The 18380-nt window shown below is 41.8% G+C and overlaps 1 protein-coding gene across 5 annotated transcripts in view; it reads left to right on the top strand.

Moving 5' to 3' along the window:
* The window catches only part of LOC133488607 (zinc finger protein 521-like), a 121968-nt gene that overhangs the window by 1543 nt on the left and 102045 nt on the right, over positions 1–18380 (top strand). For all 5 annotated transcript variants that reach the window (XM_061796682.1, XM_061796679.1, XM_061796681.1 and 2 more), the window contains exon 2: positions 10004–10063. The gene's annotated coding sequence lies outside the window, so the exon portion shown is untranslated. The remainder of the gene's footprint in view (positions 1–10003; positions 10064–18380) is intronic.

Below are 18380 nucleotides of genomic sequence, written 5' to 3'. Positions count from 1 at the left end.
ATGTTCAGCTAATTATGCGTTTGCTGTGTATAGATGCACACATACATAGACGCATGCTTTGGTAAAGGTGTGTGTGTGTGTGTGTGTGTGTGTGTGTGTGTGTGTGTGTGTGTGTGTGTGTGTGTGGGTGGGTGGAGGTTGAGCTTCAGTTCATCGATCTGGCAGCTTTTTGCATTTCGCTCAGCAAATGGTCCACAATTTCACCTTGACTTGCGGTGGGTGCATCGCCCCCCCCCCCCCATGACCATCCCACCCTCCCTTCCTCACCTTTCCCGCTCCTTCATTCCTTCTCGGAAGTCCTCGTCACAAAAGAACGGTCACCATTTTCAATCGACACCCCCTCCGTTTCTCGGCTTTTCCGGTTTGTTTTGTTGGCACGTTTGTGTTTAATGCAGCCTGCTACACGCTACAAGTGTGCGGTGCACGACATCTGTGCAGACTGGTGTGCACGAGAGAAAGAGGGGGAAAGAGTGAGAGAGCGGGAGAGAGAGCAACAGTGAGGGAGCAAATCGGTATGCAAATGAGCCCAGTTGTTTTTTGTTATCGTCACGAAGAGAAATCTCCATTCGCCCGACTTTTACGTCCTCGTTCCGACCGAACGCTGCCGCTCGAGCGCCGAAAGAAAGCAGGACGTCGTAGAGGTTTCCTCGTGTTTTTTTTTTTGGGTGTTTTTTTTTACAAGGGGAAACCAGATGTTATTTACTGCTCTTTGTCTGTGTCGCTCCTCAGGGAAGAGGGGCTACACTTATACAGATGTCCACAATAACTTTGCTTGCCGTTCCGTCTGCCTCGCTATTGTTCAGAGAGGAAGCGTCGTCATCGCCTGTGTCTTTCAAAAATGTGTTTTTGCCCACAAGAAATGTTTTGCCCGTAGTTTGACTATTATACGCCGAAAGAAGGCTTTGCCATCCTGTCGGGGAACGTGAACAGAGGTCAGGCCGGCGAGGCCGGATGACATCTGAAGGCTGCGACGGTTCCCTTGTGTTATTTCATTTGCCTCCTAAGTATTGGCCGCTTCAGGGAGTCCAAGCCTGTTTTTGTCCTGTCGAGAGCCCCCCCCCCCCCCAAAAAAAGGGGGGCAACCGCTCCCGTTTCAATTAAGTGCACGAGAGTGATCGGGCTGCGGCGTTATTGCTGGGGGGGAATAAAAAGTGAGCACGGCGACGGCGTACGTCATCGGCTTCTATGCAAACGCTTCGCCGGCAGACGAACATTTGATGTTCGTCGAACGCGTGTCGGTCCATGTTGTTGTGAAGTCCGACTGGATCTCCGGCTCGAACGCCCGCATGCGACCACTGCCACGTCGCTTGTCCCGACAGCGAGCTTCCTGAATAAAGAACGGCAGCCAGTGTGGATGTTTTCATTCGCAGCACAGACCGCGCTCGAGGCCCTCGGCGCTGACGTGTTTGTTGGCCGAGGAGCCGAGTTTCCACGTCGGCCGTGTGCATATATAAATATATTTTCCGCGCCATTTGCTGGCCGAGTGCAACGCTCGTCTTGAAATCGGCGCTGCCCTTAAATATTTCACGCTGTGGACGAGCTGCGATCAGCCTCTCCCTGGGTGAACTTTGGGGGAAGTCATTTGACCTTTCATCCTTGGACTTAAAACTTTCAATTTTTGTACAGAGCCGTACAGTAACATTTCAATTCCTCCAAAGCTCTGTCACTGCAGCTCTAATTAAAAGGAAATGCAAGAGAGCAGAGTGCAGGGGAGAAATTGATGACAGAATAGGATGAGTTTGGTGCTGGCAAATTGGATTGGAGTGCAATTTTATTCAACTTCTCATCAGTCTGATCCAAAAGTTGTAACTCAGAGTCATTTCTTTAATAACACCAAAATAATCAACAAAAAATATCATGAAAATATGAATTCAAAAAGTTTTTTGCATCTGTGCCATCACTTTGTGAAATGTTGTATCATTTCATTATTGGATTGCGGAAGCATTTTCCTATCGGTGACCATGCATTTCCGTTTGTAGTCATTTCAGGGCCAATTTAAAAATATATGATTGGAGCACCAAACGTATTATACATTGTCAGCATTTGCTGGCTAAACATTGTTTGGGCTTTTTTGGAGCAGTTGAGTTTGCATTTGGGCCAGATCAAATGTTCCCCTGAGCCCTTTATGGCCCACGGACCAGTGGTTGCCCACCCGTGGTTGAAATGCTCAGTTATACTTCCATCTTCAGATGCGCATAAATCTTCTACAGATGCATGACCACGCCCCCTTTCGCAAGGTCGACGCTACTGAAAATGGTGTTGAATCAGCAATGTTTATTCAGTGAGGAGCGGTTGTGTTGAAGTATCAATCGGCTCCATATTTGGGCGTTGACGCGTTACAATGTGTGTTATGGACCCTGGCATAAGCCTCATTAACATATTTCTCATGTGACACAAAAATATGGTGAGTACCAAAACAATGACTTCAAATCAAAAGAAAAGCGAAATGTGGTTTTCAATGGGCAGCGATGGCGTTTTATCTCAAATTGAACCAGGCCTGACGTATTTTTAAAAATAATAAAATGCGAAGACAAAAAGTGAACTTTCAAACCATAATTAGTTTGCAATTTTTGCAATGCCATTCTAATTACGCATCCTTTCGGATGCATCACCGCTCTCCGTTCCACAACGTTGACACGACTGAAAAATGATTTTTTTTTCAAGCGTTTAAGGAAAAGTTGTTTTAGTATCAGTCTGCTCTACTTTTGTTGTTGTTGCGTCACAATGTTGTTTTCCAGGCTGTTGCAATGAACACATTTGTAATGTGACACAAAAATGACATTAAATCCCCTTTTTCAATGTGCAGCGATGGCATTTTATCTCCAATTTAACCCTGTTAAATGCCAAAAATGTATTGCATTTTTGCAATTTTCCTGTATGAAACTGTTTCAGTTTTGAGTCTTCTGAGAGGTGACGAATGACCACACCCCCTTTCACAAACTATTTATTCAAGAATGTAAGAAAAAGTTGTTTTGGGATCTATTTGCTGTAGTTTTCTCGTCACGGCGTCGAAGTGTGCTGTTCGGCATTAGAGGTTTCATATCACATTTCCAATGTGACACACAAATATGGTTGGTGCAAAAATGACTTAAAGGCAATAAAAAAAATACAAGTAAAAAAGGATGGAAGGTATATGTTTTGCTGTGGGCAGTGATGTCATTTTATCTTAAATTGAACCAAACCATTTCTTTAGATGAAATAAAAAAAACAAAAATCACATTGAAACAATAGTTGGTTTGATTTTGCAAATTTTTTTTGCAATGCAATGCCCACCCTGTATTGTTTAGGACGCGATGGCGAACCATTTTCCCACGAGGGAACATTACAGTTTTTAGCCGTCTAAGGTTTCCCGTCCAGATGCGTGGCCACGCCCCCTTTCACAATGTCGACACTGTGTTGAATTAGCAATAGCGTTTGAAGGAAAAGTTGTGCTCTAATTGTGTCGTCGTTGCGTCAGAATGTGCCATCTTCGCCATTAATGGACCGTGGCATAACACCCATTAACACATTTCTAATGTGACACAAAAATATGGTTAGTATTATCATTAAGGAAATTATGATGGAACCCTTGGTTTAAAAAAAAAAAAAAAAAAATCCCATTAGCACGGCTGTCAACGCGCTTGACACGCGACTGAGGCGTGCTGGACTGGAGCGTCGCGGGAGCTGGCCGATATCTCCTCTTATTTCGTGGCGTGCGTCTGTCTTGTTGTCATGGATCGTCTGATAGCCAGACAGTGATTGATTCCCCCCCCCCCCCACACACCCCGCTTTCCCTTTTGCAAAATGAAATGAGATGTTGCCTGGCTTATTTGCATCTGTCTAGTCTGACTTCACTTGCGCACTGCTCCATTTGCAATAATTGCGCCATGCCGTTAATGAATCCTCCCTTCTATATATAAATGAAGGATTACTGACATTATGCAATGTGATTAACATGCTGCTCCATTGCAAATTATTTATGACACTAATCATCAGTTCAAATAATGCTCATTAAGAAAGTTAGTCATGTGTGTGTGTCCTCTAGCCGCCTCCTCCCGGGCCTAATTGAAGAGGCTTGACCCGCCGACCCCCAGCTAAATTGAGTTGTCGTCCCCGTGGCGAGCGTCTCCTTCGCGGTCAGTCAGGGCGGATTACTGCGCCATTGTGCTTGCCGCCGTATCGTCCGGGCGCCTTGTAACCAAGCGGATGAGTCACGCACATCCAGGAAAACACGCACACACTTGAAGGCGTCCATGTGTTTGTGTTACAAAACAGGATTTTGTGTGATGGATTACCACCCCCAAAAAAAACAAATAGTTGAATATGATTTATTTAAATTTTTTCCCTCAAATCATTCACCGCTTTGTGGACATTTGTCAGTTTATTTGCACACAATTAATTCATCCCTAAAAAGGGAAGCGTCCCGTCTGGGGGATTGTCACTCACAGTAAATGACAGTTACTCTGCGTTCATTCCTGTGTGTGTGTGCGCGCGTGTGTGTGCATGCGCGTGCGTGTACATTATGTGGCCGCTGTGTTAATTAGCGGCCTTTAATGCTGCAACACTTGTTGTGGGATTAGGTGTTGTTTTTGGTGTGTTATTTTTCTCCCCCTGCGCTGCACTTTGATAATCAAAGGAGAAGCAGTCCCATGTGGTTTTGATATTGTATCAACAAAAGCTTTTTTTCTTTTTTTTTCTTTTTTCTTTTTTGTTGTTAACAGTCTGGGTAATACACTGTAGCTTGTCAAACATTAATTAACTGATAGCAATGATTCTGCGGCCGGATGACACGTTGGCTCTGTGTAGTAATGAGATAAGCTTCGGAACGTGTTCATTGTCCAGCGACGGCCTGTTGCCTGACAGTGCGCCTTCATTCAGTCCGCCGGCAGCAGCGGTTTAGTTTGCGTGACTTTAATAGAGCGGAATCTCGAAAGCAGGGTACAGACGAGGCGCGCTTATATCACGTTTGTGTCACGCTGCATTGTGGATTCTGAGACGATCGAAATTTCAAGTCTAAATTCAGAGTGATGCACCTTCGGTGTAGTACCACGTTGTGCCGCAACATGCCGGGCACCGTTGAAGAGGTGCGGCTTCATTAAGAGTAAGAAGAAGAGGCAGAGAAGGTCCCCGTCTAATACTGTAGTCCCCAGCAGTACACGCATAATATCAAATATATGCCTCTATTTACGTATTCTTTGTTTACATGTGTTGGTGCTCCGTGTGTGTTGTTTGAAAGTTTAGAATTAGCCTAACATCTATGCTCATTTTTTTTTTTTTTTTATTGTTTTAATTCTAGTTAAGCATCAAGTGAGAAGAGGCACTTAGAAATACTTTAAAAGGAGTGCTTCAATATTGGTTTGTAACGAACGCCACACCATTGGATAATTGCTCAGGATACATTTTCTCAAACATGCAAGAATTGAAATTTGACCCAAATGTGGGTGTGCGTCAACCCCACTTTATGGCGACTTCAACTTGTGTGACTTCAAAGGAGTATTTTTCCAAAAGTTTTTGTGGAATACCAAATTCCACCGTTGTGCAAAAAATGTATTCAAAAAAAGCCACATTTTGGCTCCCCGAAGCCGGACAATCTGCAATCTGTCAATCGGTTGACCGCAAATTGCCGCTTGTCATGCAACAGCGGGAGCAGAATGGGAAACGCACAAAGCTGAGCTTTTCAGAAATTGTTCTTGTTCTACTCAGAAATTGAACAAGAAAACAGAACGCCGCAGGTCCTCCACTGTGTTCAGTACCTGTTTTCATCGGTCATTTGCACAACTTTGATGCCAAACTATTCACAAAACCTTCGGCGCGTGGGACGACGGCACACTAAGGTCAACATATTTCAAATCTCCGTATTTTCCCGTTGATGATAAAAACAAAACAAACGCAATCAGCCATGCCAGCTTTTCATCAGACTTGATTTTGACACTAAAATTACTTCATCGCGGGGGTCCTCAGCGTTCCGTTGCTACGGCGGCAATCTAACCCGAATTTGTACTTCTGTGGGAACGTGTCGTGACCTGTTGATCGTGCACTCTTCATGACCCCGAAGCGTCGTCATGTGACTATCGTAAAGCGACGAATCCATGTGCTTCATTAGTACACATTAGTTTCACAAATATCCTGATGGCTTTCCTCCAATACATCGATGACTGTATATCGTGATCCCGCCGGTATTTTTGGAAAAATATTGCAACGATATCGTAACAGGCGGCACGGTAGTCAAGCGGTTAGCATATCCGCCTCACAGTTGTTTCAGGGTTTGAATCACACCTGAATTGTGTGAAGTTTGTGCATGACCTGCGCGTGTTTGTGCAGTTGTTTCTTCAGGTACTGTAGCTTCCTCCTACTTCCCCAAAACATGCATGTTAGGTTCATTGAAGATGGAATATTGTCACAAGATTTTTTTTTCTGCTGCCCTGTGATGGACTTTAGACCAGTCTAAGGTGTAGTCTGCCTTTCGCCCAAAGTCGCATTGAATAGGTCCAAGCTCCACGTTGACCGTCCGCGTAGAAAATTGCCCGATCGAAGGACTTTCGCTGTGATTCCCGGCCCGAGTAAATTACATATCGCCATCCCACAGTAGAAACACAAGCCAGGTCAGCCATTTAGCACCCGGAACATTTCCGTGATGACTCTACTCCGGTTGTTTCGAGACATGAATGTGCACTCTTGTCGAAGTTGTCTTAATGACAAAACTTTTAATATGCTTACAGCGGGTGACAAATCATCCCCCGACCGCCACGGCATCTTATTGTATCATAAAAAGAAAATGTTCTGCCTGAACTCCCTCATCTCACCAACAGGGATGGTAATCAAAACAAAAAGAGAAACCCCTGCCACCGATCTATGATGGAACCACGGGGGATTTATGAGGACCCCCCCCCCCCCCCCCCCATCTCCCCTTCATCCCTGGCCCCATTTAAATGATCTCAGCCGCGAGGAGCTCGACGGTATTGGAGAAACTCATTAAACTCTCAGGGCGTCAGTCACTGATTCCGACTTGTGTGGCGGCGCTGAGGGACGTCCCTCCACGCCGTCCGATTGCGCCTCGTTGCATTAAATGACGCCGCTAATTAATTGCCGGGCCCGTGATTTGTTTGGTATATGAAGATTTACAATCAGAGGAGCGATCACTGGCAATCATTCAAAAGGTTAAACAAAAATTGGAAAGTATTCAGGGCGCACCGAAAATAAAACAAACGCTAAAGTTACAGGTAAGCAGTCATAATGGCAGAAGAAAAAATATTGTGATATTCTGAGAAAAAGTCTTTATTTTGTCATAATATTTGAGTATGAGGCTATGTTCACACTGATCAATTCAGATCTTCCCCCCCCCCCCCTCCCTCAATGTGAAATGTATCCGTTTTTATTTTTATTTTTACTTTTTAAAAATTTTTCCCCCCCATGTCAATGTGAACAGTACAATTCAGTTTTCTTTTTCATATCTGACCCAGGCCTCTTTCATATGTGGATCAAAATAAGAAGAATAAGGTTTGATTCCCGTAAAATGCTAAAAATGATCTCAATATTGTGACTTTATTCTCATCATTTTACGACTATTCACAAAACAATTGGCTTGCTCTTGTTATGTTGAGACTATCTTCGTAGTATTTCGACTTTTGCTTGTAATGTTACAAATTAATTGTCATAATAGTACAACTTTATTCTCATACAACTTTTTCCCCCTCATAATAGTGACACTTTATTCCTATGTTTTGGTTTCAGTTTTGTAATTATTTGTCTGTTATAATATGGGGACATTAGTCTCATATTTTGACTTTATTTTTGTAAGATTTTTTTTTTTTTTTTCTCATAAGATAACAACTTTATTGACATGATATCCTATAACTTCATCCTTGTAAAATTAAATTAAATAAAATTTTGACCTTATTTTCAAAAGAATTTGGATTTTTTTTTTCTCATACTAAAACAACTTTATTGACATTCTATATCATAATCCTTGTAAAATGTCATTTTTTTGGGCCATATTTCAACTTTATCCACCTAATATTTTGACTTTATTGTCATAAATTCAAACTTTTTTTTTTCCATTTTCTTTCTTGCCATATTGCAACTTTATTCTCGTAATATTTTGGCTTTATCCGTGTAATATCCGACTTGATTGTCGTCAAATTGCGTCCACCCTTTCATTCTCGCAGCACAATGACCTTTTCCTCTTTTGTTCTTGACATCGTAGCCCTAATTCTCCTTTACGACAACCAAACTTTTGCCCGACAACTTTCTTCTTCATTTTTCACGGCGGTGCGACTCCCCGCTCGCGTCTGACTTGCGCTCCCCCGAGGCGAAAGGCTTCGGCCGCCATAGGATCTCGTCTTAATTATGCAAAGTACAGGATATTTTGCACGCTTTGAAAAGTGCGGCACTTCCTGCGTCAGGCAGTCGTTGCCGCGCTCCCCTGCCGGGAGGTCCTGTCAGACTCCCCCTTCCGTGCCCGGGAAAGTGAAAGGCTAGAAAATACATAATGGAGAATGCAATTCAACTTCACGGGTGGAACGCAGAGGCATAAGAAGCCCTCAGCGAGACCTTCATTTTACATAGAACAGGTGGGAGACTCTTTTGTTCTCTTCCCACTGTTAAAATCCATTTCACTCCTCGTATTTGACACGCCGCTCGGAAGCCTCACGCAGCCTCCAGTGTGAAAGCTTTGCTGGATTTTTTTTAGTTTGATTTTTTTTTTTAACTAAATGCAAACTTTTCTTTCTCGGGGTCGTCGCTGTCGTCAAAAATTGGTCCGTTTTGATCTGTCGGGGGGGAGAAAAAACTAAACAAAACAGCTGTCTTTGGTCTTTGTCCCTATACTGTGGCTGTAATTGGCTATAGCCTGTGGAAAAACAACCAATCAGATACAGAAGGCGTGACTTATGAAGTGTGACTAATTTGTCACGCAATCGCGGGCACACCCCTGCGCTCTCACGCTGACCCCCAGAAAAGAAATGCAAATTTTGAATGGAGTGTTACTAAATGTTATCTTTTTTTGTAGTTTTCTTTGCCAGCGATACGTGTGCCATAAAAACAAATGCTCACAAGTTACACCTCCTGTCTCTGATTAGTTGTTATTCCTCTGGCACTGTGGTTTCTTGTATATCAAATTAGAGGCACAAGATGGCGCTCGAGACGGCGTTTTATTCATTTATTTTTTTCTTAAGGGGTTGTAGTTATCATGTACGGCTGTCAAGTCATAATGACTGCTTCACAAAAATGATAAAAAGTGATTATTTTTTTATTTTATTTTTTTAAGGGGACGGAATTGCTAACTCCCGTTTTTACTGAAGCGCGCTCATAACTAAAATTTTGGCTCGCAACACAAAGCAAACAATCCACTCTGCTTGCATGACCTGGTGTCGTTTTAGTCAGGATTATGCTCAAAGAAAATCTGATGTAAATGTGGTAAATTCCACAAAATTCCTGTTCAATTCCGATAAATTCCTTTGAATTCCCGTGGAAAGTTTCCGACTTTAGAAACGCTCGCGATAATGTAACATTCGTATGCGCCTCATGAGCGCTGCTGATAACTGTCGTCACTCTTCTGCAGCCTAAAAGAGGCAAAAGCGCTTCACAGAGACTCGGCCTTGTTTTGGCATGTCCGATTTCAAGACAGCATCCCTAAAAAAATCGCCCGTCTGATCCACCTTCGCGGCAAAGGTTGCGCTCGTCCATGTCTGGGCGTCGTTTCACAGGACGCGTCCATCATTCATGGATGTTATTTCCGCAGGTGGGCGACTGTTTGCCTTGTTGCCAGTAAAACTCCATATGAAAGGCTCGCGTGGATTCCCAAACCTCAGGTCGAGCTGTGCAAAGCAGTTCAAATCTCCCAGCAGTTTTTTTTTTTTTTTTTTTTTCCTTCTTTTTCAGTGATAAATAATTAAAAAAGAGGGAAATCTCAATGTTCAAACTTGTTTTTCCACTATTAACCGTATCTTTCCCTCACTTTTTCCCACCCCCCCCACCCCACCCCCGTCCCCCCCGTCCCTCTGTCTTTCTCCGTTTCTGGCAGTAGAAGACAATGTGACAGAGGAGCAGCAGCACCACAGTCCCGGGCACGCTGCCATTCCGAGCGGTAATGCTCCATTTCATATTTCATCATTTTCGTCTGGAAAGTGGATCATGTGTCTGTGTGTGTGTGTGTGTGTGTGTGTGTGTGTGCGCGCGCGCGTGTTGGGGATATGCGTTTCCTGTTGTTGAGGTTTTTATTGAGTAACCTGCATTGCCGCTGAGTGTGTTATTCTCATATTATTACAACCTCACTTTTGTAAGAGTTTGTTTTATCTTGTAATATGACGACTTTAGTATTCTAGTATTTAGTATTCCCTCCTAATTTGAGGCACTTTATTCATAGAAAATATCAAGTTGTTGCTCATAATAGGGAGACTGCACGCACGCATGCAGGTGTGTTTCAAGTGGTCCTCGTGCATGTTTTACTTTTCCCGTTTCCCATTTCCGTGTCGTACGTGGATAAATGTGTCCCGTCTCCAAGCACGCCGTTCAGACTGGCCACCCGGGAACCGGACGGTAGTTCAGGTCAGGCTACCGGTAGGCCCTCCCGCGGCATCGCCAAGTTCCCCAATGAATGAAGAAGGCGGCTCCTGATGCACCTCGCTGTATATTTTCATTTCATTTGTCTCTGCTAAAGGTTAAGTCTCAGGCGTGGTTATTTTAAAAGGCCCCACAGGCTGGGGACCTTCCAGGTCGCCGTGCTCGTCCGGCACTTTTGTGCGCCACACGTCCTGAGTGTCTCGCTGTTGCCATGGAGCAGCTCAGGATTTAAGAGTGGAAATAATGAAACATAGGCTTTTTTAAAAAGCAATTTCTTCCTCTGCGGCGTGCCTCTGTCAGCCATTGACACAGATTGTGTTCAAGTATTTTCTGACGTTTACAAGACGTTTTACGTAGCAGCCAAAGTCTGTTTAATTTGAAGGAAACAGATGTGACAAAGACATCAGTCAGAAGCGTAAAAAAAAAAAAAAGCTCTGCTAATGATGGTGCTGAATACTAACACGCTAAAGTTCACAGTAAGTTTGTGCAGCGAGAGAAACAGCTGGTCATCGCAGTGTTTATAACGTTAGCATTTCTGCTAGTGCTAAACCAGCCTGAGCAGTGTACAGGCTGGTGCACCACAATTGTAGATTGTAAATGTGAGTAATTTATGATTGGTAATTGAAGAAGCAGCGAGCAGCCATCAACTGGATTCTGATGCCGTTATTTTGAGGTAAAACGAGAAAATTGTACGCAGCCGCAATGTATCCATTTTGGGTGAAAGCATAACTAGCGTGTTCTTGGGGAAGCTAATTCCATTTTCACCAACACTTCAACTGCTTGAAATGAAGAATTTTTTAAAAAATTGTGTAGTTTCAACTCTGAACAGCAAAGTTAGCAGTGACGCTAGCTAGCACGTCAGTAATATGAGCGTTGTCCTGGCTGTTCCGCCAATATTATAGACTGCTAAAGAAGGTGAACTGAGGTTGGCAATGAAAGCTTGATCAAGTCTACTGTACTTAAATTCATCACACTTGGATAAGACAGTTCAACTGAATCAGTAACGGTAGCATTGATGCTAGCGCTAAAGCAATTTGAGAAGTGTCCTAGCTGAACAAACAATCTTCCAGACTACCGAAATCAGCGTTTGGCAGTTGCAGAGATGCCATCGTCCTTAATACAAGTGAGATCAGTGGCGCTGATGCTAGAAAATATATGGTTGACAATGACCAAAGTTCGATTGATTTTTCGAATACATTCTTATCGAGAAATTTGTCCGAAATTTGTCAAAGTGGAGGATTGAAGTCTCGCTGAGGATGGTCACTTTTCCAGTGGTTTCAGATGGGACCTGTATGGCATGTAGTTGAAGAGCCTGAATGTCAACATATGCGCACCGCTGTGCTAATTTGTATCGACGGGCTTTGCGCGTGGCTGTGCGTCTGTCGGCCCGACGTGACCCCGACTTGCGGAGACCTCCCGTCACCGGGGCTGATTACGAGGACCCCCTCCGACACACGCGTCTCCGCGAGTGCGAGACGGGCTGCCGCGGGATCGATGTCTGCCTGCGGAGAAATCAAATTCATTTCTCACTTTTCCTCATTTGAATTATTTCTTCGGTCGAGAGAAATGTCAATGATGTGCGACGTCATCCAAACCTTCACTTATAGCGTCATTTTGACAACAGACAGTATTGCTTTTACTGTAATGTTCAATTTTTACTCTCTCGCAATATTACAAATTTAATCTCCTTATATTACAATGTTATTCCTGTAAAAAAAAAAGAAAAATGTTAGTTAAAGTAAAAAGTTGTTTTTTTCTGCTAAAATCACTACTTACAAAAATAAATCACATTTCCACGTTGTTGCTCACATATAATGATTCTTGAAATATTGAAACTTCATTCTCGTAACGTAACTACATTCTCCAAATATCTCAACTTAATTCTCCTTAGATTGCAAAATATTATTTTCACAGTTTTTCTCCTATTTTTGTGTATTCATTAAAAATATAATTCTTTCTAATAAAAATATTATAATGGCAACACTTTATTATGATAAAATTTCAAAATAATTTCTCGACATACGAAAATAAAACCGCAATATTGGAATGTGTAACTTAATTTTAATTTTTTCTTTAGTCACATATTTTTTAACCAAAATTCTGACCACTTTATTCTTGTAATATTATGACTTTAAAAAAAAATCATTTTTCAGTCTAATTATTCTAATATTTCTACCAATAATACTACCACTTCATTCTTCATTTATATGGTATTTTTCTTGTAATAATCATACTTTATTCTGATAAAAATATAGATTTTATTTTGTCTCACAATATTATGAGCATAAAGTTTAAAATAAATACAATGTATAATTAGTTTTTATTCTCTATTCTGAAAATATATTTTTACTACTTTACTACCACTTTTTTTTCTGACTTTTTGATTGCAATTTTATTACTTTTTTCTCATGAATTGATTTTTTTCCTTGTAATATTCTTGAAACTGTACTGCAATCAAATTTCACATTTTTTCTCACATTAAAGTGAGAGGAAATTTGCAATATTGCAGTTTTTAATTTCTTTTTCTCTCTCTCTTTTTTAATAGTAATAGTTCAAAAATGTGTTTAGTTGTTTTGAATGTAAATTTCTTTGGGTTGTATTTTCAACAATTTGTTCTGTTAGAAAATACGTTATTTGCCAAGCATTACAGCTTTGTTCTCTGAATTGATTCTTATCCAGTAAACAAAGTGACTTCATTCTCCTAACATTCCAACTTCATCCTGACGAAATATTGCAACTCTATTCTCTTAATATACCGACTTTTTTTTCATAACATTATGTCATTTTTCCTCGTCTTATTATTATGATGGTGGTTTCATTCAATTTTTTCTTCCTTTGCGCCAGCCCGACTTGCCACTTTGGACTCGGCCACAATATCCATTAAGACCCCCTGTGGAGCTTGAGGCTTAATCAGACCCACCTCTAAGAAGTCGGGCGTTTCCATGAGTGGTCGACAGGCTCCTGCTTCCTGTTTCTCATTCATGTTTGACAGGAAGCTAAGCCCAATCCTAACAAAAGACAGAAAGACGGTATAATGCGCGGTACAGAGAGAACAATGAGATTGAATGAGGCTTTTTTGCCAGCGTGCAAGGGTTAAGGCGCTGCTGCCCGGGTGTAATTATAACCACGTGCCCGCCACTTTCTCTTCCCTCTTATCCTGTAACATACATCCCTTTTAGTTCTCCCGTTTCTGGAAGCACGGTGTCACCATGTCTTTAAAGCAGCCCGGCGGCGTCGGATCGATGTTATGGCGGTGGCAGCCGACGACTCCTTTCGCTCGTCCCCACTTCACAAAATCCTTTTCTCCATTATTCATTTAAAATCTTGGAATCACCGGCGTTGGTAATTATTCTACCGACAAATTCATCGCGGTTTGGGGTGCCTCAACATGCCCGGAAAGTCACAGATTTCTTTACTCTTCTGGTGAAATGTTTTTTTTCTGGTCTCAATCCACACTCAGTGGCGCCCTCTGGAAATTTGACAAAATTGCTTGTTTTTGTTCACCAGCGTTTATTGTCACAAATTGTTTTCCCCTCATTATATTACAATGTTAACCTCAATATTTTGTCATTTTACTCTCATAATATTACAATAGTCAACCTTTTTCTTGTAATAATTCATTTTTATTTTTTTCATTTTAAATTCTTGTAACATAATAGCCTTTTTTCTTGAGATATATCGATTTTAGTCTAAATCACATTTCATACACAAGGTAACTCAATGTGCTTTACATGATTTAAATCATTTAAAAACAGGCCAACAAAAACAACTGCTTATAAGCATTTAAAACTGAGGAAAAGAAAAATACAATATAAAAAAGCATGCAGTATAAGAAAGATCATTTATAAGTGGAAATGCTCTAAAAAGCATAAGAAAACTTCAAAACATTCACACTTGGGGCTGACGTCACTTCTGTTGGCAACTTCTTCCATTTGTGTGCCCAAAAAAATGATGACCTTTTTTGTTACATTTCAAATTGATACAGCTAGTAAAATTTCCACTTTCTTTTCTCTCATTATTACAGATTTAGTCTTGTAACAGTGTTAGGGCAACACTATTTTCGTATTATTAATATCATCTCTTTATCTCATAACGTTGAGTCTAAATTAGGTCATGCATGAAAAAGTCTCAAGGCTCCGTGCCTGAAAAGGAACAGGAAGTCAGCCATTTTGTTTTGAAGCCGCCATTTTGGGCAAATTCTAGGCCACGTACTGGGGAATGTGCCCAAAAGATCCCCGATCGGAAGTAGGCGCCCGAGACAGATGGGTGGCGCCATGTCAACGAACGTGAGTGGTGCACATCGTCAAATAAGTCTCGTGATCATTTTAAGGATTTGCCATGAAAAAGCGGGTGAGAGTGCTTTTTGTTGTTGTTGTTGTTGTTGTTGCTGTTGCTGTTGCTGCTGCAATTGGCAAAATGTGATGCTTAGAGACATTGTGAGCTGGATGGATGCATTAACTTCTCACTGAATTACTCTATTAATGTTGGTTAATAATGCGTGACGTTATAAAGTCTGACCTACAGTATATGTGGATGCATGTATATATGGTGTGGGGGTGTACCAAAGTATTTCGATATTTAAGTAATGACGTGCTGCCAAGCGTGTGAAGGTTATTCAATCTTAATGTGTCCCCCCCCCCCCCCACCCAACACCCCTTTTCCGCATACCCCGCCTCACTCACTCTGATAAAGGAGTGCCATCACCTTTGATCAGGCCCGCCGACATGTGTCGACAGAAGCTACTCGCTGGTTAAAATAAATTCTTAATTTGAACTTGGGGGTGGTTTTGTGGGTGGGGGGCATCACAGGATCATGGTGTCTGGCAAGTGATGGGGAAATAAGGAGAGGCGCTTGAGCAAGTAATTATGTTTCCAACGTGTGCACAAAGAAGCTTGAAAGCCTTGACGGATTTCTGCTTTATCCACGGCCAAGCTGGGTTGAAACCGCCGCAGTTTCTTTTTCTTTTGTTTTGGCATCAGAATTCAGTGAATTTTGAATGAGCTTTCTCTGTCTTAGCGTCTTAGCTGTTAGCTGCTATGTACTGTACATCGCATTTCAGTATGGCTATTTCCTGCACCAGCTCGGTTGAAGGTGTTTTTGTCCTTGCCAAATGTCCTGAACAAATGTAATATACTGGATTCAAAAAGTTTAATCCACTGTAATATTGTGCACTGTTTAAATACATAATTCCGTGTGACGCTGCACGTCGTACTGGCACTAGCATTGTCGCTAACGTTACTGTTCAGAGTTGAGTTTGGTAGTTTTTGTTGTTGTTGTCACTCAGCGTGTTTATAATTTAAAGCAACAATAAGTTAAAATGTGGACCTTGAAGTTACAGCTTCAAAATGAATATTGATGGGTCACTTGTCTTGCAGTGAGACTAGCGTCTCTATCATTGCCATAGAAACCGTTGTTCACGTTTTTTTTTTTATTTTTAAATTTTCTTTTTAAATTCAAGTGCGTGAGAAAATAGTCAAACTGGTTAAGGACAATGTTCCTCAACGTACAATTGCAAGGAATTTAGGGATTTCATCATCTACGGTCCATAATATCATCAAAAGGTTCAGAGAATCTGGAGAAATCACTGCATGAAAGCGGCAAGGCCGAAAACCAACATTGAATGCCCGTGACCTTTGATCCCTCAGGCGGCACTGCATCAAAAACCGACATTAATGTGTAAACGATATCACCACATGGGCTCAGGAACACTTCAGAAAACCAATGTCAGTAATCACAATTCAGCGCTACATCCGTAAGTGCAACTTGAAACTCTACTATACAAAGCAAAAGCCATTTATCAACAACACCCAGAAACGCCGCCGGCTTCTCTGCCCCCGAGTTCATCAAAGATGGACTGATGCAAAGTCGAAAAGTGTTCTGTGGTCCGATGAGTCAACATTTTAAATTGTTTTTGGAAATTGTGGACGTCGTGTCCTCCGGGCCAAAGAGGAAAATAACCTTATGGACGCAAAGTTCAAAAGCCAGTATCCGTGATGGTATGGGCCTTTGTTAGTGCCAATGGCATGGGTGACTTGCACATCTGTGAAGGCACCATTAATGCTGAAAGGTACATACAGGTTTTGGAGAAACATATGCTGCCATCCAAGCAATGTCGTTTTCATGGACGCCCCTGCTTATTTCAGCAAAACAATGTCAAACCACATTCTGCACATGTTAAAACAGCATGGTTTCGTAGTAAAAAGAGTGCGGGTACTAGACCGGCCTGCCTGCAGTCCAGATGTGTCTCCCATTGAAAATGTGTGGCGCATTATGAAGCGTAAAATGCGACAACGGAGACCCCGGACTGTTGAACAGCTGAAGCTGTACATCGAGCGAGAATGGGAAAGAATTCCACCTACAAAGCTTCAACAATTAGCGTCCTCAGTTCCCAAACGTTTATTGAATGTTGTTAAAAGAAAAGGTGATGTAACACAGTGGTAAACATGACCCTGTCCCAGCTTTTTTGGAACGTGTTGCAGCCATAAAATTAAAACAATAAGGTTTATCAGTTTGAACATTAAATATTTTGTCTTTGTAGTGTATTCAATTAACATGATTTGCAAATCATTGTATTCTGTCTTTATTTATGTTTAACACAATGTCCCAACTTCATTGGAATTGGGGTTGTAACTAATAAATGTACATTTTAGAATAATTCCAATAAGATGGGAGCATGTCTGAATGTTCTGAACTCCTGTTTCAATGCCATTTAATTAGAACAATGCTTAAAAAAAAAATGCATCGAGAGCTAACTCTATTCTCCAATTCCACTTCAAATCATTAAAAGCCACCCTAGCATGTACTGTAGCTATATTCAGTATCACATCATGGACTCTGTGTTGGTGTTCTGGTGACATTTATAGCGCCACCACTTTTATCTTTTGCCTGGAAGCTCTGGACCCCCCGCCCTCTATATTATTGAATATTTCTGCACTTAAATATTTATAAGCCTTTAACTGATAGTCTCCTCTGCGCTCCATTAGCTCCACCAGGGACCTGTGGTCCCTAGCAGGGGATCCCACTGTACTGTGCCCCCCCCCCCCACGGTGGTCTTCCCACACTGAGACAGGTGGTGAAAGAGGGAGGAGGAGATTGCAAGAACACAAAAGAAAATTATTACAGTGGTGTTGAGATCAATTGAAGTATCGAGCCAAAGAAACCCTGAGAATAGAGAATACAATCAGTTTTGCTCTTAACTTTTTAACTTTCTTTTTTTAACTTTGTGTAGCATTTCTATTTGTAGTTTTTATTTGTGTTGCGCCAAGTGGCAGTTGTCATGAACAAGTCGTGACAGGAGCGGCAGCAGTAATCATCCGACGTGTACGTTGTGCATAACCGAGCGTGCCGTAGACTTTTTTTTTTTTTTTTCTTCGTTCTTTTGATTTCTGTTCTGCAAAGTGGTCGTTATGATGCATAAATGCTGGGAATTATGTGACGTGTACGCTGAGCGGACGCACGTGCCCGTGAGTCAGCGACTGTGACTCTTTTTGTTGTGGCGCTCATCATAAGTTAAGGGACATCATCAGAGGACTCTCACGAACCAAACATACCAGAAGTTTACTTCTCAAGTGGGCTCATGTGTCCTAGTGTGAGTATTTTCCTAAATGGGACTAAGGTTAGGCATGATCATCAGTTAATTGATTAAGCATTATGTTGATTGTGTGTGTTTGTTGATGAGTCATGACTTGAAGAGAAACGGAGCAAGCAGAGGTGCAAGTACTTTGTTGTCGAAAGAGTCACAAAACTTGGCCACTTATAATTACTTTATGCTGTTTTATCGAGGTGGCAGTATTCTGTTTTTTTATGAGACTATTGTCAGAATAGGAGTTCAGAACATTAAG

This window comes from Phyllopteryx taeniolatus, chromosome 14, assembly GCF_024500385.1.
Source record: "Phyllopteryx taeniolatus isolate TA_2022b chromosome 14, UOR_Ptae_1.2, whole genome shotgun sequence".
Taxonomy (NCBI): domain Eukaryota; kingdom Metazoa; phylum Chordata; class Actinopteri; order Syngnathiformes; family Syngnathidae; genus Phyllopteryx; species Phyllopteryx taeniolatus.
The sequence above is the reverse complement of the archived record's forward strand: the minus strand, read 5'-3'. Positions and strand labels throughout refer to the sequence as shown.